The sequence below is a fragment of the Phyllobates terribilis genome, unplaced genomic scaffold, assembly GCF_046119375.1.
Source record: "Phyllobates terribilis strain yellow unplaced genomic scaffold, ASM4611937v1 Scaffold_9__5_contigs__length_417890890, whole genome shotgun sequence".
Classification (NCBI taxonomy): Eukaryota; Metazoa; Chordata; class Amphibia; order Anura; family Dendrobatidae; genus Phyllobates; species Phyllobates terribilis.
The window spans coordinates 269833406-269857722 of record NW_027362769.1 but is presented as its reverse complement, the minus strand read 5'-3'; positions in this window follow the sequence as shown (position 1 = coordinate 269857722).

Below are 24317 nucleotides of genomic sequence, written 5' to 3'. Positions count from 1 at the left end.
AATAATATGTGTGAGGGTACCCCAGGAGACTTCCAAATGTGTGTGGGTAGAATATATATCCCACGGGGTAAAATTGTAAAAAGTTGAAAATTTTTTTTTTTTCAACTTAGTCATTTTTCCGACGTTTATCAGACTTTCAGATTGGGCAAATGTCAGTGAGCGTTCCGATTTCAGTTCCAGAGCGATTCGCCCAATGAGTCCTTGATATTTAGTCATTTTCAGCCAATTTTCTGGATTTTTGAAAATTTCACTTTTTTGTGAAAATATCCACTAAATTAGGGAATTATATGTGTGAGGGTACCCCAGGAGAGTTCCAAATGTGTGTGGGTAGAATATATATCCCACGGTGGTAAAATTGAAAAAAGTTGAAAACATTTATTTTTGGACATAGTCATTTTTCTGGCGTTTATCAGACTATCAGATAAGGGAAATGTCAGTGAGCATTCCGATTTCAGTTCCAGAGTGATTCGCCCAATGAGTCCTTGATATTTAGTCGCTTTCAGCCAAGTTTCTGGATTTTTGAAAATTTCACTTTTTTGTGAAAATATCCACTAAATGAGGGAATAATATGTGTGAGGGTACCCCAGGAGAGTTCCAAATGTGTGTGGGTAGAATATATATCCCACGGGGGTAAAATTGAAAAAAGTTGAAAGAAATTTTTTTTTGGACTGTCATTTTTCCGACGTTTATCAGATTTCACATAGGGGAAATGTAAGTGAGCGTTCTGATTTCAGTTCCAGAGTGATTCGCCCAATGAGTCCTAGATATTTAGTCATTTTCAGCCAATATTTTGGATTTTTGAAAATTTCACTTTTTTGTGAAAATATCCACTAAATGAGGGAATAATATGTGTGAGGGTACCCCAGGAGACTTCCAAATGTGTGTGGGTAGAATATATATCCCACGGGGGTAAAATTGAAAAAAGTTGAAAATATTTTTTTTTCGACTTAGTCATTTTTCCGGCGTTTATCAGACTTTCAGATAAGGTAAATGTCAGTGAGAATTCCGATTTCAGTTCCAGAGCGATTCGCTCAATGAGTCCTTGATATTTAGTCGTTTTCAGCCAATATTTTGGATTTTTGAAAATTTCACTTTTTTGTGAAAATATCCACTAAATTAGGGAATAATATGTGTGAGGGTACCCCAGGAGAGTTCCAAATGTGTGTGGGTAGAATATATATCCCACAGGGGTAAAATTGAAAAAAGTTGAAAAAATTTTTTTTTTTGTACTTAGTCATTTTTCCGGCATTTATCAGACTTTCAGATAAGGGAAATGTCAGTGAGCATTCCGAATTCAGTTCCAGAGCGATTCGCCCAATGAGTCCTAGATATTTAGTCGCTTTCAGCCAATATTTTGGATTTTTGAAAATTTCACTTTTTTGTGAAAATATCCACTAAATGAGGGAATAATATGTGTGAGGGTACCCCAGGAGAGTTCCAAATGTGTGTGGGTAGAATATATATCCCACGGGGTTAAAATTGAAAAAAGTTGAAAAATTTTATTTTTGAACTTAGTCATTTTTCCGGCGTTTATCAGACTTTCAGATAAGGGAAATGTCAGTGAGCATTCCGATTTCAGTTCCAGAGCGATTCGCCCAATGAGTCCTTGATATTTAGTCGTTTTCAGCCAATATTTTGGATTTTTGAAAATTTCACTTATTTGTGAAAATATCCACTAAATGAGGGAATAATATGTGTGAGGGTACCCCAGGAGAGTTCCAAATGTGTGTGGGTAGAATATATATCCCACGGGGTTAAAATTGAAAAAAGTTGAAAAAATTTTTTTTTTGGACTTAGTCATTTTTCCGGCGTTTATCAGACTTTCAGATAGAGGAAATGTCAGTGAGTGTTCCGATTTCAGTTCCAGAGCGATTCGCCCAATGAGTACTAGATATTTAGTCGTTTTCAGCCAATATTTTGGATTTTTGAAAATTTCACTTTTTTGTGAAAATATCCACTAAATGAGGGAATAATATGTGTGAGGGTACCCCAGGAGACTTCCAAATGTGTGTGGGTAGAATATATATCCCACGGGGGTAAAATTGTAAAAAGTTGAAAATTTTTTTTTTTTCGACTTAGTCATTTTTCCGACGTTTATCAGACTTTCAGATTGGGCAAATGTCAGTGAGCGTTCCGATTTCAGTTCCAGAGCGATTCGCCCAATGAGTCCTTGATATTTAGTCATTTTCAGCCAATTTTCTGGATTTTTTGAAAATTTCACTTTTTTGTGAAAATATCCACTAAATTAGGGAATTATATGTGTGAGGGTACCCCAGGAGAGTTCCAAATGTGTGTGGGTAGAATATATATCCGACGGGGGTAAAATTGAAAAAAGTTGAAAACATTTATTTTTGGACATAGTCATTTTTCTGGCGTTTATCAGACTATCAGATAAGGGAAATGTCAGTGAGCATTCCGATTTCAGTTCCAGAGTGATTCGCCCAATGAGTCCTTGATATTTAGTCGCTTTCAGCCAAGTTTCTGGATTTTTGAAAATTTCACTTTTTTGTGAAAATATCCACTAAATGAGGGAATAATATGTGTGAGGGTACCCCAGGAGAGTTCCAAATGTGTGTGGGTAGAATATATATCCCACGGGGGTAAAAATGAAAAAAGTTGAAAGAAATTTTTTTTTCGACTGTCATTTTTCCGACGTTTATCAGATTTCACATAGGGGAAATGTCAGTGAGCGTTCTGATTTCAGTTCCAGAGTGATTCGCCCAATGAGTCCTAGATATTTAGTCATTTTCAGCCAATATTTTGGATTTTTGAAAATTTCACTTTTTTGTGAAAATATCCACTAAATGAGGGAATAATATGTGTGAGGGTACCCCAGGAGACTTCCAAATGTGTGTGGGTAGAATATTGATCCCACGGGGGTAAAATTGAAAAAAGTTGAAAATTTTTTTTTTTTCGACTTAGTCATTTTTCCGGCGTTTATCAGACTTTCAGATAAGGTAAATGTCAGTGAGAATTCCGATTTCAGTTCCAGAGCGATTCGCCCAATGAGTCCTTGATATTTAGTCATTTTCGGCCAATATTTTGGATTTTTGAAAATTTCACTTTTTTGTGAAAATATCCACTAAATTAGGGAATAATATGTGTGAGGATACCCCAGGAGAGTTCCAAATGTGTGTGGGTAGAATATATATCCCACAGGGGTAAAATTGAAAAAAGTTGAAAAAATTTTTTTTTTTGTACTTAGTCATTTTTCCGGCATTTATCAGACTTTCAGATAAGGGAAATGTCAGTGAGCATTCCGAATTCAGTTCCAGAGCGATTCGCCCAATGATTCCTTGATATTTAGTCGCTTTCAGCCAATTTTCTGGATTTTTGAAAATTTCACTTTTTTGTGAAAATATCCACTAAATTAGGGAATTATATGTGTGAGGGTACCCCAGGAGAGTTCCAAATGTGTGTGGGTAGAATATAAATCCCACGGGGTTAAAATTGAAAAAAGTTGAAAAATTTTTTTTTTGAACTTAGTCATTTTTCCGGCGTTTATCAGACTTTCAGATAAGGGAAATGTCAGTGAGCATTCCGATTTCAGTTCCAGAGCGATTCGCCCAATGAGTCCTTGATATTTAGTCGTTTTCAGCCAATATTTTGGATTTTTGAAAATTTCACTTATTTGTGAAAATATCCACTAAATGAGGGAATAATATGTGTGAGGGTACCCCAGGAGAGTTCCAAATGTGTGTGGGTAGAATATATATCCCACGGGGTTAAAATTGAAAAAAGTTAAAAAAAATTTTTTTTTGGACTTAGTCATTTTTCCGGCGTTTATCAGACTTTCAGATAAGGTAAATGTCAGTGAGCATTCCGATTTCAGTTCCAGAGCGATTCCCCCAATGAGTCCTTGATATTTAGTCGTTTTCAGCCAATATTTTGGATTTTTGAAAATTTCACTTTTTTGTGAAAATATCCACTAAATTAGGGAATAATATGTGTGAGGGTACCCCAGGAGAGTTCCAAATGTGTGTGGGTAGAATATATATCCCACGGGGGTAAAATTGAAAAAAGTTGAAAACATTTATTTTTGGACTTAGTCATTTTTCTGGCGTTTAGCAGACTTTCAGATAGGGCAAATGTCAGTGAGCGTTCCGATTTCTGTTCCAGAGCGATTCGCCCAATGAGTCCTTGATATTTAGTCATTTTCAGCCAATTTTCTGGATTTTTGAAAATTTCACTTTTTTGTGAAAATATCCACTAAATTAGGGAATTATATGTGTGAGGGTACCCCAGGAGAGTTCCAAATGTGTGTGGGTAGAATATATATCCCACGTGGGTAAAATTTAAAAAAGTTGAAAACATTTATTTTTGGACTTAGTCATTTTTCCGGCGTTTATCAGACTTTCAGATAGAGGAAATGTCAGTGAGTGTTCCGATTTCAGTTCCAGAGCGATTCGCCCAATGAGTATTAGATATTTAGTCGTTTTCAGCCAATATTTTGGATTTTTGAAAATTTCACTTTTTTGTGAAAATATCCACTAAATGAGGGAATAATATGTGTGAGGGTACCCCAGGAGACTTCCAAATGTGTGTGGGTAGAATATATATCCCACGGGGGTAAAATTGTAAAAAGTTGAAAATTTTTTTTTTTTCGACTTAGTCATTTTTCCGACGTTTATCAGACTTTCAGATTGGGCAAATGTCAGTGAGCGTTCCGATTTCAGTTCCAGAGCGATTCGCCCAATGAGTCCTTGATATTTAGTCATTTTCAGCCAATTTTCTGGATTTTTTGAAAATTTCACTTTTTTGTGAAAATATCCACTAAATTAGGGAATTATATGTGTGAGGGTACCCCAGGAGAGTTCCAAATGTGTGTGGGTAGAATATATATCCCACGGGGGTAAAATTGAAAAAAGTTGAAAACATTTATTTTTGGACATAGTCATTTTTCTGGCGTTTATCAGACTATCAGATAAGGGAAATGTCAGTGAGCATTCCGATTTCAGTTCCAGAGTGATTCGCCCAATGAGTCCTTGATATTTAGTCGCTTTCAGCCAAGTTTCTGGATTTTTGAAAATTTCACTTTTTTGTGAAAATATCCACTAAATGAGGGAATAATATGTGTGAGGGTACCCCAGGAGAGTTCCAAATGTGTGTGGGTAGAATATATATCCCACGGGGGTAAAAATGAAAAAAGTTGAAAGAAATTTTTTTTTCGACTGTCATTTTTCCGACGTTTATCAGATTTCACATAGGGGAAATGTCAGTGAGCGTTCTGATTTCAGTTCCAGAGTGATTCGCCCAATGAGTCCTAGATATTTAGTCATTTTCAGCCAATATTTTGGATTTTTGAAAATTTCACTTTTTTGTGAAAATATCCACTAAATGAGGGAATAATATGTGTGAGGGTACCCCAGGAGACTTCCAAATGTGTGTGGGTAGAATATTGATCCCACGGGGGTAAAATTGAAAAAAGTTGAAAATTTTTTTTTTTTCGACTTAGTCATTTTTCCAGCGTTTATCAGACTTTCAGATAAGGTAAATGTCAGTGAGAATTCCGATTTCAGTTCCAGAGCGATTCGCCCAATGAGTCCTTGATATTTAGTCATTTTCAGCCAATATTTTGGATTTTTGAAAATTTCACTTTTTTGTGAAAATATCCACTAAATTAGGGAATAATATGTGTGAGGATACCCCAGGAGAGTTCCAAATGTGTGTGGGTAGAATATATATCCCACAGGGGTAAAATTGAAAAAAGTTGAAAAAATTTTTTTTTTGAACTTAGTCATTTTTCCGGCGTTTATCAGACTTTCAGATAAGGGAAATGTCAGTGAGCATTCCGATTTCAGTTCCAGAGCGATTCGCCCAATGAGTCCTTGATATTTAGTCGTTTTCAGCCAATATTTTGGATTTTTGAAAATTTCACTTATTTGTGAAAATATCCACTAAATGAGGGAATAATATGTGTGAGGGTACCCCAGGAGAGTTCCAAATGTGTGTGGGTAGAATATATATCCCACGGGGTTAAAATTGAAAAAAGTTAAAAAAAATTTTTTTTTGGACTTAGTCATTTTTCCGGCGTTTATCAGACTTTCAGATAAGGTAAATGTCAGTGAGCATTCCGATTTCAGTTCCAGAGCGATTCCCCCAATGAGTCCTTGATATTTAGTCGTTTTCAGCCAATATTTTGGATTTTTGAAAATTTCACTTTTTTGTGAAAATATCCACTAAATTAGGGAATAATATGTGTGAGGGTACCCCAGGAGAGTTCCAAATGTGTGTGGGTAGAATATATATCCCACGGGGGTAAAATTGAAAAAAGTTGAAAACATTTATTTTTGGACTTAGTCATTTTTCTGGCGTTTAGCAGACTTTCAGATAGGGCAAATGTCAGTGAGCGTTCCGATTTCTGTTCCAGAGCGATTCGCCCAATGAGTCCTTGATATTTAGTCATTTTCAGCCAATTTTCTGGATTTTTGAAAATTTCACTTTTTTGTGAAAATATCCACTAAATTAGGGAATTATATGTGTGAGGGTACCCCAGGAGAGTTCCAAATGTGTGTGGGTAGAATATATATCCCACGTGGGTAAAATTTAAAAAAGTTGAAAACATTTATTTTTGGACTTAGTCATTTTTCCGGCGTTTATCAGACTTTCAGATAAGGGAAATGTCAGTGAGCATTCCGATTTCAGTTCCAGAGCGATTCGCCCAATGAGTCCTTGATATTTAGTCGTTTTCAGCCAATTTACTGGATTTTTGAAAATTTCACTTTTTTGTGAAAATATCCACTAAATGAGGGAATAATATGTGTGAGGGTACCCCAGGAGAGTTCCAAATGTGTGTGGGTATAATATATATCCCACAGGGGTAAAATTGAAAAAAGTTGAAAAAATTTTTTTTTTTGTACTTAGTCATTTTTCCGGCGTTTATCAGACTTTCAGATAAGGGAAATGTCAGTGAGCATTTCGATTTCAGTTCCAGAGTGATTCGCCCAATGAGTCCTTGATATTTAGTCGTTTTCAGCCAATATTTTGGATTTTTGAAAATGTCACTTTCTTGTGAAAATATCCACTAAATTAGGGAATAATATGTGTGAGGGTACCCCAGGAGAGTTCAAAATGTGTGTGGGAAGAATATATATCCCACGGGGGTAAAATTGAAAAAAGGTGAAAAAATTTTTTTTTGGGACTTAGTCATTTTTACGGCGTTTATCAGACTTTCAGATAGGGCAAATGTCAGTGAGCGTTTCGATTTCAGTTCCAGAGCGATTCGCCCAATGAGTCCTTGATATTTAGTCGTTTTCAGCCAATATTTTGGATTTTTGAAAATTTCACTTTTTTGTGAAAATATCCACTAAATGAGGGAATAATATGTGTGAGGGTACCCCAGGAGAGTTCCAAATGTGTGTGAGTAGAATATATATCCCATGGGGGTAAAATTTAAAAAAGTTAAAAAAAAATTTTTTTTGGACTTAGTCATTTTTCCGGCGTTTATCAGACTTTCACATAGGGGAAATGTCAGTGAGCGTTCCGATTTCAGATCCACAGTGATTCGCCTAATGAGTCCTTGATATTTAGTCGTTTTCATCCAAATTTCTGGATTTTTGAAAATTTCACTTTTTTGTGAAAATATCCACTAAATTAGGGAATAATATGTGTGAGGGTACCCCAGGAGACTTCCAAATTTGTGTGGGTAGAATATATATCCCACGGGGGTAAAATTGAAAAAAGTTAAAAAAAATTTTTTTTGGACTTACTCATTTTTCCGGCGTTTATCAGACTTTCAGATAAGGGAAATGTCAGTGAGCATTCCGATTTCAGTTCCAGAGCGATTCGCTCAATGAGTCCTTGATATTTTGTCGTTTTCAACCAAGTTTCTGGATTTTTGAAAATTTCACTTTTTTGTGAAAATGTCCCCTAAATGAGGGAATAATATGTGTGAGGGTACTCCAGGAGAGTTCAAAATGTGTGTGGGAAGAATATATAATCCACGGAGGTAAAATTGAAAAAAGTTTAAAAAAAATAATTTTTGGACTTAGTCATTTTTCCGACGTTTATCACACTTTCAGATCGTGGAAATGTCAGTGAGCGTTCCGATTTCAGTTCCAGAGCGATTCGCCCAATGAGTCCTTGATATTTAGTCGTTTTCAGCCAATTTTCTGGATTTTTGAAAATTTCACTTTTTTGTGAAAATATCCACTAAATGAGGGAATAATATGTGTGAGGGTACCCCAGGATAGTTACAAATGTGTTTGGGTAGAATATATATCCCACGGGGGTAAAATTGAAAAAAGGTGAAAACATTTTTTTTTTTTGACTTAGTCATTTTTCCGGCGTTTAACATACTTTCAGATAGGGCAAATGTCAGTGACCGTTTCGATTTCAGTTCCAGAGCGATTCGCCCAATGAGTCCTTGATATTTATTCGTTTTCAGCCAATATTTTGGATTTTTGAAAATTTAACTTTTTTGTGAAAATATCCACTAGATGAGGGAATCATATGTGTGAGGGTACCCCAGAAGAGTTCCAAATGTGTGTGGGTAGAATATATATCCCACGGGGGTAAAATTGAAAAAAGTTGAAAAAAATTTTTTTTTGGATTAGTCATTTTTCCAGCATTTAGCAGACTTTCAGATAGGGCAAATGTCAGTGAGCTTTCCGATTTCAGTTCAAGAGCGATATGCCCAATGAGTCCTTGATATTTAGTCGTTTTCAGCCAATATTTTAGATGTTTGAAAATTACACTTTTTTGTGAAAATATCCACTAAATGAGGGAATAATATGTGTGAGGGTACTCCAGGAGAGATCCAAATGTGTGTGGGTAGAATATATATCCCACGGGGGTAAAATTGAAAATAATTGAAACATTTTTTTTTTGGACTTAGTCATTTTTATGACGTTTATCAGACTTTCAGATAGGGGAAATGTCAGTGACCGTTCCGATTTCAGTTCCAGAGCGATTTGCCCAATGAGTCCTTGATATTTAGTCATTTTCAGCCAATTTTCTGGATTTTTGAAAATTTCACTTTTTTGTGAAAATATCCCCTAAATGAGGAAATAATACGTGTGAGGGTACCCCAGGAGCGTTCAAAATGTGTGTGGGAAGAATATATATCCCACGGGGGTAAAATTGAAAAAAGTTGAAAGAAATTTTTTTTTGGACTTAGTCATTTTTCCGACGTTTATCAGATTTCAGATAGGGGAAATGTCAGTGAGCGTTTCAATTTCAGTTCCAGAGCGATTCGCCCAATGAGTCCTTGATATTTATTCGTTTTCAGCCAATATTTTGGATTTATGAAAATTTCACTTTTTTGTGAAAATATCCACTAAATGAGGGAATAATATGTGTGAGGGTACCCCAGGAGAGTTCCAAATGTGTGTGGGTAGAATATATATCCCACGGGGGTAAAATTGAAAAAAGTTTAAAAAAATTTTTTTTTGGACTTAGTCATTTTTCCGGCGTTTATCAGACTTTCAGATAGGGGAAATGTCAGTGAGCGTTCCGATTTCAGTTCCAGAGCGATTCGCCCAATGAGTCCTTGATATTTAGTCGTTTTCAGCCAATTTTCAGAATTTTTGAAAATTTCACTTTTTTGTGAAAATATCCCCTAAATGATGAAATAATATGTGTGAGGGTAAACCAGGAGAGTTCAAAATATGTGTGGGAAGCATATATATCCCACGGGGGTAAAATTGAAAAATGTGAAAAAATTTTTTTTGGGGACTTAGTCATTTTTACGGCGTTTATCAGACTTTCAGATAGGGCAAATGTCAGTGAGCGTTTCGATTTCAGTTCCAGAGCGATTCGCTCAATGAGTCCTTGATATTTAGTCGTTTTCAGCCAATATTTTGGATTTTTGAAAATTTCACTTTTTTGTGAAAATATCCACTAAATGAGGGAATAATATGTGTGAGGGTACCCCAGGAGAGTTCCAAATGTGTGTGGGTAGAATATATATCTCACGGGGGGAAAATTGAAAAAAGTTGAAAAAATTTTTTTTTTGGATTAGTCATTTTTCCGGCATTTAGCAGACTTTCAGATAGGGCAAATGTCAGTGAGCTTTCCGATTTCAGTTCAAGAGCGATACGCCCAATGAGTCCTTGATATTTAGTCGTTTTCAGCCAATATTTTAGATGTTTGAAAATTACACTTTTTTGTGAAAATATCCACTAAATGAGGGAATAATATGTGTGAGGGTACTCCAGGGGAGTTCCAAATGTGTGTGGGTAGAATATATATCCCACGGGGGTAAAATTGAAAAAATTGAAAGAAATTTTTTTTTGGCCTTAGTCATTTTTCCGACGTTTATCAGATTTCAGATAGGGGAAATGTTAGTGAGCGTTTCAATTTCAGTTCCAGAGCGATTCGCCCAATGAGTCCTTGATATTTATTCGTTTTCAGCCAATATTTTGGATTTATGAAAATTTCACTTTTTTGTGAAAATATAAACTAAATGAGGGAATAATATGTGTGAGGGTACCCCAGGAGAGTTCCAAATGTGTTTGGGTAGAATATATATCCCACGGGGGTAAAATTGAAAAAAGTTGAAAAATTTTTTTTTTTGGATTAGTCATTTTTCCGGCGTTTAGCAGACGTTCAGATAGGGCAAATGTCAGTGAGCTTTCCGAATTCAGTTCCAGAGTGATACGCCCAATGAGTCCTTGATATTTAGTCGTTTTCAGCCAATTTTCTGGATTTTTGAAAATTTCACTTTTTTGTGAAAATATCCACTAAATTAGGGAATAATATGTGTGAGGGTACCCCAGGAGAGGTCCAAATGTGTGTGGGTAGAATATACATCCCACGGGGGTAAAATTGAAAAAAGTTGAAAACATTTTTTTTTTTGGACTTAGTCATTTTTCCGGCGTTTAACATACTTTCAGATAGGGCAAATATCAGTGAGCGTTTCGATTTCAGTTCCAGAGCGATTCGCCCAATGAGTCCTTGATATTTAGTCGTTTTCAGCTAATTTTCTGGATTTTTGAAAATTTCACTTTTTTGTGAAAATATTCACTAAATGAGGGAATAATATGTGTGAGGGTACCCCAGGAGAGTTCCAAATGTGTGTGGGTAGAATATATATCCCACGGGGGTAAAATTGAAAAAAGTTTAAAAAAAATTTTTTTTGGACTTAGTCATTTTTCCGGCGTTTATCAGACTTTCAGATAGGGCAAATGTCAGTGAGCGTTTGGATTTCAGTTCCAGAGCGATTCGCCCAATGAGTCCTTGATATTTAGTCGTTTTCAGCCAAGTTTCTGAATTTTTGAAAATTTCACTTTTTAGTGAAAATATCCCCTAAATGATGAAATAATATGTGTGAGGGTACCCCAGGAGAGTTCAAAATGTGTGTGGGAAGCATATATATCCCACGGGGGTAAAATTGAAAAAAGGTGAAAAATTTTTTTGGGGGGACTTAGCCATTTTTGCGGCGTTTATCAGACTTTCAGATAGGGCAAATGTCAGTGAGCGTTCCGATTTCAGTTCCAGAGCGATTCGCCCAATGAGTCCTTGATATTTATTCGTTTTCAGCCAATTTTCTGGATTTTTGAAAAATTCACTTTTTTGTGAAAATATCCACTAAATGAGGGAATAATATGTGTGAGGGTACCCCATGAGAGTTCCAAATGTGTGTGGGTAGAATATATATCCCACGGGGGTAAAATTGAAAAAAGTTGAAAAAAATTTTTTTTTGGACTTAGTCATTTTTCCGGCGTTTATCAGACTTTCAGATAGGAGAAATGTCAGTGAGCGTTCTGATTTCAGTTCCAGAGCGATTCGCCCAATGAGTCCAAGATATTTAGTCGTTTTCAGCCAATTTTCTGGATTTTTGAAAATTTAACTTTTTTGTGAAAATATCCACTAAATGAGGGAATAATATGTGTGAGGGTACCCCAGGAGAGTTCCAAATGTGTGTGGGTAGAATATATATCCAACAGGGGTAAAATTGAAAAAAATAGAAAAAATTTTTTTTTTGGACTTAGTCATTTTTCCGGCGTTTATCAGACTTTCAGATAGGGCAAATGTCAGTGAGCGTTTGGATTTCAGTTCCAGAGCGATTCGCCCAATGAGTCCAAGATATTTAGTCGTTTTCAGCCAATATTTTGGATTTTTGAAAATTTCACTTTTTTGTGAAAATATCCACTAAATGAGGGAATAATATGTGTGAGGGTACCCCAGGAGAGTTCCAAATGTGTGTGGGTAGAATATATATCCCATGGGGGTAAAATTTAAAAAAGTTAAAAAAAATAATTTTTTGGACTTAGTCATTTTTCCGGCGTTTATCAGACTTTCAGATAGGGGAAATGTCAGTGAGCGTTCTGATTTCAGCTCCAGAGTGATTCGCCTAATGAGTCCTTGATATTTAGTCGTTTTCAGCCAATATTTTGGATTTTTGAAAATGTCACTTTTTTGTGAAAATATCCACTAAATGAGGGAATAATATGTGTGAGGGTACCCCAGGAGAGTTCCAAATGTGTGTGGGTAGAATATATATCCCACGGGGGTAAAATTGAAAAAAGTTTTAAAAAATTTTTTTTTGGACTTAGTCATTTTTCCGGCGTTTATCAGACTTTCAGAGAGGGGAAATGTCAGTGAGCGTTCCGATTTCAGTTCCAGAGCGATTCGCCCAATGAGTCCTTGATATTTAGTCGTTTTCAGCCAAGTTTCTGAATTTTTGAAAATTTAACTTTTTTGTGAAAATATCCCCTAAATGATGAAATAATATGTGTGAGGGTACCCCAGGAGAGTTCAAAATGTGTATGGGAAGCATATATATCCCACGGGGGTAAAATTGAAAAAAGGTGAAAAATATTTTTTTGGGGGACTTAGTCATTTTTCCGACGTTTATCAGATTTCAGATAGGGGAAATGTCAGTGAGCGTTTCAATTTCAGTTCCAGAGCGATTCGCCCAATGAGTCCTTGATATTTATTCGTTTTCAGCCAATATTTTGGATTTATGAAAATTTCACTTTTTTGTGAAAATATCCACTAAATGAGGGAATAATATGTGTGAGGGTACCCCAGGAGAGTTCCAAATGTGTGTGGGTAGAATATATATCCCACGGGGGTAAAATTGAAAAAAGTTTAAAAAAATTTTTTTTTGGACTTAGTCATTTTTCCGGCGTTTATCAGACTTTCAGATAGGGGAAATGTCAGTGAGCGTTCCGATTTCAGTTCCAGAGCGATTCGCCCAATGAGTCCTTGATATTTAGTCGTTTTCAGCCAATTTTCAGAATTTTTGAAAATTTCACTTTTTTGTGAAAATATCCCCTAAATGATGAAATAATATGTGTGAGGGTAAACCAGGAGAGTTCAAAATATGTGTGGGAAGCATATATATCCCACGGGGGTAAAATTGAAAAATGTGAAAAAATTTTTTTTGGGGACTTAGTCATTTTTACGGCGTTTATCAGACTTTCAGATAGGGCAAATGTCAGTGAGCGTTTCGATTTCAGTTCCAGAGCGATTCGCTCAATGAGTCCTTGATATTTAGTCGTTTTCAGCCAATATTTTGGATTTTTGAAAATTTCACTTTTTTGTGAAAATATCCACTAAATGAGGGAATAATATGTGTGAGGGTACCCCAGGAGAGTTCCAAATGTGTGTGGGTAGAATATATATCTCACGGGGGGAAAATTGAAAAAAGTTGAAAAAATTTTTTTTTTGGATTAGTCATTTTTCCGGCATTTAGCAGACTTTCAGATAGGGCAAATGTCAGTGAGCTTTCCGATTTCAGTTCAAGAGCGATACGCCCAATGAGTCCTTGATATTTAGTCGTTTTCAGCCAATATTTTAGATGTTTGAAAATTACACTTTTTTGTGAAAATATCCACTAAATGAGGGAATAATATGTGTGAGGGTACTCCAGGGGAGTTCCAAATGTGTGTGGGTAGAATATATATCCCACGGGGGTAAAATTGAAAAAATTGAAAGAAATTTTTTTTTGGCCTTAGTCATTTTTCCGACGTTTATCAGATTTCAGATAGGGGAAATGTTAGTGAGCGTTTCAATTTCAGTTCCAGAGCGATTCGCCCAATGAGTCCTTGATATTTATTCGTTTTCAGCCAATATTTTGGATTTATGAAAATTTCACTTTTTTGTGAAAATATAAACTAAATGAGGGAATAATATGTGTGAGGGTACCCCAGGAGAGTTCCAAATGTGTTTGGGTAGAATATATATCCCACGGGGGTAAAATTGAAAAAAGTTGAAAAATTTTTTTTTTTGGATTAGTCATTTTTCCGGCGTTTAGCAGACGTTCAGATAGGGCAAATGTCAGTGAGCTTTCCGAATTCAGTTCCAGAGTGATACGCCCAATGAGTCCTTGATATTTAGTCGTTTTCAGCCAATTTTCTGGATTTTTGAAAATTTCACTTTTTTGTGAAAATATCCACTAAATTAGGGAATAATATGTGTGAGGGTACCCCAGGAGAGGTCCAAATGTGTGTGGGTAGAATATACATCCCACGGGGGTAAAATTGAAAAAAGTTGAAAACATTTTTTTTTTTGGACTTAGTCATTTTTCCGGCGTTTAACATACTTTCAGATAGGGCAAATATCAGTGAGCGTTTCGATTTCAGTTCCAGAGCGATTCGCCCAATGAGTCCTTGATATTTAGTCGTTTTCAGCTAATTTTCTGGATTTTTGAAAATTTCACTTTTTTGTGAAAATATTCACTAAATGAGGGAATAATATGTGTGAGGGTACCCCAGGAGAGTTCCAAATGTGTGTGGGTAGAATATATATCCCACGGGGGTAAAATTGAAAAAAGTTTAAAAAAAATTTTTTTTGGACTTAGTCATTTTTCCGGCGTTTATCAGACTTTCAGATAGGGCAAATGTCAGTGAGCGTTTGGATTTCAGTTCCAGAGCGATTCGCCCAATGAGTCCTTGATATTTAGTCGTTTTCAGCCAAGTTTCTGAATTTTTGAAAATTTCACTTTTTAGTGAAAATATCCCCTAAATGATGAAATAATATGTGTGAGGGTACCCCAGGAGAGTTCAAAATGTGTGTGGGAAGCATATATATCCCACGGGGGTAAAATTGAAAAAAGGTGAAAAATTTTTTTGGGGGGACTTAGCCATTTTTGCGGCGTTTATCAGACTTTCAGATAGGGCAAATGTCAGTGAGCGTTCCGATTTCAGTTCCAGAGCGATTCGCCCAATGAGTCCTTGATATTTATTCGTTTTCAGCCAATTTTCTGGATTTTTGAAAAATTCACTTTTTTGTGAAAATATCCACTAAATGAGGGAATAATATGTGTGAGGGTACCCCATGAGAGTTCCAAATGTGTGTGGGTAGAATATATATCCCACGGGGGTAAAATTGAAAAAAGTTGAAAAAAATTTTTTTTTGGACTTAGTCATTTTTCCGGCGTTTATCAGACTTTCAGATAGGAGAAATGTCAGTGAGCGTTCTGATTTCAGTTCCAGAGCGATTCGCCCAATGAGTCCAAGATATTTAGTCGTTTTCAGCCAATTTTCTGGATTTTTGAAAATTTAACTTTTTTGTGAAAATATCCACTAAATGAGGGAATAATATGTGTGAGGGTACCCCAGGAGAGTTCCAAATGTGTGTGGGTGGAATATATATCCAACAGGGGTAAAATTGAAAAAAATAGAAAAAATTTTTTTTTTGGACTTAGTCATTTTTCCGGCGTTTATCAGACTTTCAGATAGGGCAAATGTCAGTGAGCGTTTGGATTTCAGTTCCAGAGCGATTCGCCCAATGAGTCCAAGATATTTAGTCGTTTTCAGCCAATATTTTGGATTTTTGAAAATTTCACTTTTTTGTGAAAATATCCACTAAATGAGGGAATAATATGTGTGAGGGTACCCCAGGAGAGTTCCAAATGTGTGTGGGTAGAATATATATCCCATGGGGGTAAAATTTAAAAAAGTTAAAAAAAATAATTTTTTGGACTTAGTCATTTTTCCGGCGTTTATCAGACTTTCAGATAGGGGAAATGTCAGTGAGCGTTCTGATTTCAGCTCCAGAGTGATTCGCCTAATGAGTCCTTGATATTTAGTCGTTTTCAGCCAATATTTTGGATTTTTGAAAATGTCACTTTTTTGTGAAAATATCCACTAAATGAGGGAATAATATGTGTGAGGGTACCCCAGGAGAGTTCCAAATGTGTGTGGGTAGAATATATATCCCACGGGGGTAAAATTGAAAAAAGTTTTAAAAAATTTTTTTTTGGACTTAGTCATTTTTCCGGCGTTTATCAGACTTTCAGAGAGGGGAAATGTCAGTGAGCGTTCCGATTTCAGTTCCAGAGCGATTCGCCCAATGAGTCCTTGATATTTAGTCGTTTTCAGCCAAGTTTCTGAATTTTTGAAAATTTAACTTTTTTGTGAAAATATCCCCTAAATGATGAAATAATATGTGTGAGGGTACCCCAGGAGAGTTCAAAATGTGTATGGGAAGCATATATATCCCACGGGGGTAAAATTGAAAAAAGGTGAAAAATATTTTTTTGGGGGACTTAGTCATTTTTACGGCGTTTATCAGACTTTCAGATAGGGCAAATGTCAGTGAGCGTTTCGATTTCAGTTCCAGAGCGATTCGCCCAATGAGTCCTTGATATTTAGTCGTTTTCAGCCAATATTTTGGATTTTTGAAAATTTCACTTTTTTGTGAAAATATCCACTAAATGAGGGAATAATATGTGTGAGGGTACCCCAGGAGAGTTCCAAATGTGTGTGGGTAGAATATATATCCCACGGGGGTAAAATTGAAAAAAGTTGAAAAAAATTTTTTTTTGGATTAGTCATTTTTCCAGCATTTAGCAGACTTTCAGATAGGGCAAATGTCAGTGAGCTATCCGATTTCAGTTCAAGAGCGATACGCCCAATGAGTCCTTGATATTTAGTCGTTTTCAGCCAATATTTTAGATGTTTGAAAATTTCACTTTTTTGTGAAAATATCCACTAAATTAGGGAATAATATGTGTGAGGGTACCCCAGGAGAGTTCAAAATGTGTGTGGGAAGAATATACATCCCACGGGGGTAAAATTGAAAAAAGTTGAAAAAAAATTTTTTTTGGACTTAGTCATTTTTATGACGTTTATCAGACTTTCAGATAGGGGAAATGTCAGTGACCGTTCCGATTTCAGTTCCAGAGCGATTTGCCCAATGAGTCCTTGATATTTAGTCATTTTCAGCCAATTTTCTGGATTTTTGACAATTTCACTTTTTTGTGAAAATATCCCCTAAATGAGGAAATAATATGTGTGAGGGTACCCCAGGAGAGTTCAAAATGTGTGTGGGAAGAATATATATCCCACGGGGGTAAAATTGAAAAAAGTTGAAAGTAATTTTTTTTTGGACTTAGTCATTTTTCCGACGTTTATCAGATTTCAGATAGGCGAAATGTCAGTGAGCGTTTCAATTTCATTTCCAGAGCGATTCGCCCTATGAGTCCTTGATATTTATTCGTTTTCAGCCAATTTTCTGGATTTATGAAAATTTCACTTTTTTGTGAAAATATCCACTAAATTAGGGAATAATATGTGTGAGGGTACCCCAGGAGAGTTCCAAATGTGTGTGGGTAGAATATATATCCCACGGGGGTAAAATTGAAAAAAGTTGAAAAATTTTTTTTTTTGGATTAGTCATTTTTCCGGCGTTTAGCAGACGTTCAGATAGGGCAAATGTCAGTGAGCTTTCCGATTTCAGTTCCAGAGTGATACGCCCAATGAGTCCTTGATATTTAGTCGTTTTCAGCCAAGTTTCTGAATTTTTGAAAATTTCACTTTTTTGTGAAAATATCCCCTAAATGATGAAATAATATGTGTGAGGGTACCCCAGGAGAGTTCAAAATGTGTGTGGGTAGAATATATATCTCACGGGGGGAAAATTGAAAAAAGTTGAAAAAATTTTTTTTTTGGATTAGTCATTTTTCCGGCATTTAGCAGACTTTCAGATAGGGCAAATGTCAGTGAGCTTTCCGATTTCAGTTCAAGAGCGATACGCCCAATGAGTCCTTGATATTTAGTCGTTTTCAGCCAATATTTTAGATGTTTGAAAATTACACTTTTTTGTGAAAATATCCACTAAATGAGGGAATAATATGTGTGAGGGTACTCCAGGAGAGTTCCAAATGTGTGTGGGTAGAATATATATCCCACGGGGGTAAAATTGAAAAAATTGAAAGAAATTTTTTTTTGGACTTAGTCATTTTTCCGACGTTTATCAGATTTCAGATAGGGGAAATGTTAGTGAGCGTTTCAATTTCAGTTCCAGAGCGATTCGCCCAATGAGTCCTTGATATTTAGTCGTTTTCAGCCAAGTTTCTGAATTTTTGAAAATTTAACTTTTTTGTGAAAATATCCCCTAAATGATGAAATAATATGTGTGAGGGTACCCCAGGAGAGTTCAAAATGTGTATGGGAAGCATATATATCCCACGGGGGTAAAATTGAAAAAAGGTGAAAAATATTTTTTTGGGGGACTTAGTCATTTTTACGGCGTTTATCAGACTTTCAGATAGGGCAAATGTCAGTGAGCGTTTCGATTTCAGTTCCAGAGCGATTCGCCCAATGAGTCCTTGATATTTAGTCGTTTTCAGCCAATATTTTGGATTTTTGAAAATTTCACTTTTTTGTGAAAATATCCACTAAATGAGGGAATAATATGTGTGAGGGTACCCCAGGAGAGTTCCAAATGTGTGTGGGTAGAATATATATCCCACGGGGGTAAAATTGAAAAAAGTTGAAAAAAATTTTTTTTTGGATTAGTCATTTTTCCAGCATTTAGCAGACTTTCAGATAGGGCAAATGTCAGTGAGCTATCCGATTTCAGTTCAAGAGCGATACGCCCAATGAGTCCTTGATATTTAGTCGTTTTCAGCCAATATTTTAGATGTTTGAAAATTTCACTTTTTTGTGAAAATATCCACTAAATTAGGGAATAATATGTGTGAGGGTACCCCAGGAGAGTTCAAAATGTGTGTGGGAAGAATATACATCCCACGGGGGTAAAATTGAAAAAAGTTGAAAAAAAATTTTTTTTGGACTTAGTCATTTTTATGACGTTTATCAGACTTTCAGATAGGGGAAATGTCAGTGACCGTTCCGATTTCAGTTCCAGAGCGATTTGCCCAATGAGTCCTTGATATTTAGTCATTTTCAGCCAATTTTCTGGATTTTTGAAAATTTCACTTTTTTGTGAAAATATCCCCTAAATGAGGAAATAATATGTGTGAGGGTACCCCAGGAGAGTTCAAAATGTGTGTGGGAAGAATATATATCCCACGGGGGTAAAATTGAAAAAAGTTGAAAGTAATTTTTTTTTGGACTTAGTCATTTTTCCGACGTTTATCAGATTTCAGATAGGCGAAATGTCAGTGAGCGTTTCAATTTCATTTCCAGAGCGATTCGCCCTATGAGTCCTTGATATTTATTCGTTTTCAGCCAATTTTCTGGATTTATGAAAATTTCACTTTTTTGTGAAAATATCCACTAAATTAGGGAATAATATGTGTGAGGGTACCCCAGGAGAGTTCCAAATGTGTGTGGGTAGAATATATATCCCACGGGGGTAAAATTGAAAAAAGTTGAAAAATTTTTTTTTTTGGATTAGTCATTTTTCCGGCGTTTAGCAGACGTTCAGATAGGGCAAATGTCAGTGAGCTTTCCGATTTCAGTTCCAGAGTGATACGCCCAATGAGTCCTTGATATTTAGTCGTTTTCAGCCAAGTTTCTGAATTTTTGAAAATTTCACTTTTTTGTGAAAATATCCCCTAAATGATGAAATAATATGTGTGAGGGTACCCCAGGAGAGTTCAAAATGTGTGTGGGTAGAATATATATCTCACGGGGGGAAAATTGAAAAAAGTTGAAAAAATTTTTTTTTTGGATTAGTCATTTTTCCGGCATTTAGCAGACTTTCAGATAGGGCAAATGTCAGTGAGCTTTCCGATTTCAGTTCAAGAGCGATACGCCCAATGAGTCCTTGATATTTAGTCGTTTTCAGCCAATATTTTAGATGTTTGAAAATTACACTTTTTTGTGAAAATATCCACTAAATGAGGGAATAATATGTGTGAGGGTACTCCAGGAGAGTTCCAAATGTGTGTGGGTAGAATATATATCCCACGGGGGTAAAATTGAAAAAATTGAAAGAAATTTTTTTTTGGACTTAGTCATTTTTCCGACGTTTATCAGATTTCAGATAGGGGAAATGTTAGTGAGCGTTTCAATTTCAGTTCCAGAGCGATTCGCCCAATGAGTCCTTGATATTTATTCGTTTTCAGCCAATATTTTGGATTTATGAAAATTTCACTTTTTTGTGAAAATATAAACTAAATGAGGGAATAATATGTGTGAGGGTACCCCAGGAGAGTTCCAAATGTGTTTGGGTAGAATATATATCCCACGGGGGTAAAATTGAAAAAAGTTGAAAAAATTTTTTTTTTGGATTAGTCATTTTTCCGGCGTTTAACATACTTTCAGATAGGGCAAATGTCAGTGAGCTTTCCGAATTCAGTTCCAGAGTGATATGCCCAATGAGTCCTTGATATTTAGTCGTTTTCAGCCAATTTTCTGGATTTTTGAAAATTTCACTTTTTTGTGAAAATATCCACTAAATTAGGGAATAATATGTGTGAGGGTACCCCAGGAGAGGTCCAAATGTGTGTGGGTAGAATATACATCCCACGGGGGTAAAATTGAAAAAAGTTGAAAACATTTTTTTTTTTGGACTTAGTCATTTTTCCGGCGTTTAACATACTTTCAGATAGGGCAAATGTCAGTGAGCGTTTCGATTTCAGTTCCAGAGCGATTCGCCCAATGAGTCCTTGATATTTAGTCGTTTTCAGCTAATTTTCTGGATTTTTGAAAATTTCACTTTTTTGTGAAAATATCCACTAAATGAGGGAATAATATGTGTGAGGGTACCCCAGGAGAGTTCCAAATGTGTGTGGGTAGAATATACATCCCACGGGGGTAAAATTGAAAAAAGTTGAAAACATTTTTTTTTTTGGACTTAGTCATTTTTCCGGCGTTTAACATACTTTCAGATAGGGCAAATGTCAGTGAGCGTTTCGATTTCAGTTCCAGAGCGATTCGCCCAATGAGTCCTTGATATTTAGTCGTTTTCAGCTAATTTTCTGGATTTTTGAAAATTTCACTTTTTTGTGAAAATATCCACTAAATGAGGGAATAATATGTGTGAGGGTACCCCAGGAGAGTTCCAAATGTGTGTGGGTAGAATATATATCCCACGGGGGTAAAATTGAAAAAAGTTTAAAAAAATTTTTTTTTGGACTTAGTCATTTTTCCGGCGTTTATCAGACTTTCAGATAGGGGAAATGTCAGTGAGCGTTCCGATTTCAGTTCCGGAGCGATTCGCCCAATGAGTCCTTGATATTTAGTCGTTTTCAGCCAAGTTTCTGAATTTTTGAAAATTTCACTTTTTAGTGAAAATATCCCCTAAATGATGAAATAATATGTGTGAGGGTACCCCAGGAGAGTTCAAAATGTGTGTGGGAAGCATATATATCCCACGGGGGTAAAATTGAAAAAAGGTGAAAAATTTTTTTTTGGACTTAGTCATTTTTCCGGCGTTTATCAGACTTTCAGATAGGGCAAATGTCAGTGAGCGTTTCGATTTCAGTTCCAGAGCGATTCGCCCAATGAGTCCTTGATATTTAGTCGTTTTCAGCCAATATTTTGGATTTTTGAAAATTTCACTTTTTTGTGAAAATATCCACTAAATGAGGGAATAATATGTGTGAGGGTACCCCAGGAGAGTTCCAAATGTGTTTGGGTAGAATATATATCCCATGGGGGTAAAATTTAAAAAGGTTGAAAACATTTTTTTTTTGGACTTAGTCATTTTTCCGGCGTTTAAAAGACTTTAAGATAGGGCAAAAATCAGTGAGTTTTCCGATTTAAGTTCCAGAGCGATACGCCCAATGAGTCCTTGATATTTAGTCATTTTCAGCCAATTTTCTGGATTTTTGAAAATTTCACTTTTTTGTGAAAATATCCACTAAATTAGGGAATAATATGTGTGAGGGTACTCCAGGAGAGTTCCAAATTTGTGTGGGTAGAATATATATCCCACGGTGGTAAAATTGAAAAAAGTTGAAAAAAATTTTTTTTTGGACTTACTCATTTTTCCGCCGTTTATCAGACTTTCAGATAGGGGAAATGTCAGTGAGCGTTCCGATTTCAGTTCCAGAGCGATTCGCCCAATGAGTCCTTGATATTTAGTCGTTTTCAGCAAATATTTTGGATTTTTGAAAATGTCACTTTTTTGTGAAAATATCCACTAAATGAGGGAATAATATGTGTGAGGGTACCCCAGGAGACTTCCAAATTTGTGTGGGTAGAATATACATCCCACGGGGGTAAAATTGAAAAAAGTTGAAAACATTTTTTTTTGGACTTAGTCATTTTTCCGGCGTTTATCAGACTTTCAGATAAGAGAAATGTCAGTGAACGTTCCGATTTCAGTTCCAGAGCGATTCGCTAAATGAGTCCTTGATATTTAGTCGTTTTCAGCCAAGTTTCTGGATTTTTGAAAATTTCACATTTTTGAGAAAATATCACCTAAATGAGGGAATAATATGTGTGAGGGTACCCCAGGAGAGTTCAAAATGTGTGTGGGAAGAATATACATCCCACGCGGGTAAAATTGAAAAAAGTTGAAAACATTTTTTTTTGGACTTAGTCATTTTTCCGGCGTTTATCAGACTTTCAGATAAGGGAAATGTCAGTGAGCATTCCGATTTCAGTTCCAGAGCGATTCGCCCAATAAGTCCTTGATATTTAGTCGTTTTCAGCCAATTTTCTGGATTTTTGAAAATTTCACTTTTTTGTGAAAATATCCACTAAATGAGGGAATAATATGTGTGAGGGTACTCCAGGAGAGTTACAAATGTGTGTGGGTAGAATATATATCCCACGGGGGTAAAATTGAAAAAAATTGAAATTTTTTTTTTATTTGGATTTAGTCATTTTTCCGGCGTTTAACAGACTTTCAGATAGGGCAAATGTCAGTGAGCTTTCCGATTTCAGTTCCAGAGCGATACGCCCAATGAGTCCTTGATATTTAGTCGTTTTCAGCCAATATTTTGGATTTTTGAAAATTTCACTTTTTTGTGAAAATATCCACTAAATGAGGGAATAATATGTGTGAGGGTACCCCAGGAGAGTTCCAAATGTATGTGGGTAGAATATACATCCCACGGGTGTAAAATTGAAAAAAGTTGAAAACATTTTTTTTTGGACTTAGTCATTTTTCCGGCGTTTATCAGACTTTCAGATAAGGGAAATGTCAGTGAGCGTTCCGATTACAGTTCCAGAGCGATTCGCCCAATGAGTCCTTGACATTTAGTCGCTTTCAGCCAAGTTTCTGGATTTTTGAAAATTTCACTTTTTTGTGAAAATATCCCCTAAATGAGGGAATAATATGTGTGAGGGTACCCCAGGAGAGTTCAAAATGTGTGTGGGAAGAATATATATCCCACCGGGGTAAAATTGAAAAAAGGTGAAAAAATAATTTTGGGGGACTTAGTCATTTTTCCAGCGTTTATCAGGCTTTCAGATAGGGGAAATGTCAGTGAGCGTTCCGATTTCAGTTCCAGAGTGATTCGCCCAATGAGTCCTAGATATTTAGTCATTTTCAGCCAATTTTCTGGATTTTTGAAAATTTCACTTTTTTGTGAAAATATCCACTAAATGAGGGAATAATATGTGTGAGGGTACCCCAGGAGAGTTCCAAATGTGTTTGGGTAGAATATATATCCCACGGGGGTAAAATTGAAAAAAGTTGAAAAAAAAATTTTTTTTGGACTTAGTCATTTTTCCGGCGTTTATCAGAGTTTCAGATAGGGGAAATGTCAGTGAGCGTTCCGATTTCAGTTCCAGAGCGATTCGCCCAATGAGTCCTAGATATTTAGTCGTTTTCAGCCAATATTTTGGAATTTTGAAAATTTCACTTTTTTGTGAAAATATCCACTAAATGAGGGAATAATATGTGTGAGGGTACCCCAGGAGAGTTCAAATGTGTGTGGGTAGAATATATATCCAACGGGGGTAAAATTGAAAAAAATTGAAAAAAAATTTTTTTTGGACTTAGTCATTTTTCCGGCGTTTATCAGACTTTCAGATAGGGGAAATGTCAGTGAGCGTTCCGATTTCAGTTCCAGAGCAATTCGCCCAATGAGTTCTTGATATTTAGTCGTTTTCAGCCAAGTTTCTGGATTTTTGAAAATTTCACTTTTTTGTGAAATTATCCCCTAAATGAGGAAATAATATGTGTGAGGGTACCCCAGGAGAGTTCAAAATGTGTGTGGGAAGAATATATATCCCACGGGGGTAAAATTGAAAAGAGGTGAAAAAAAATTTTTTTGG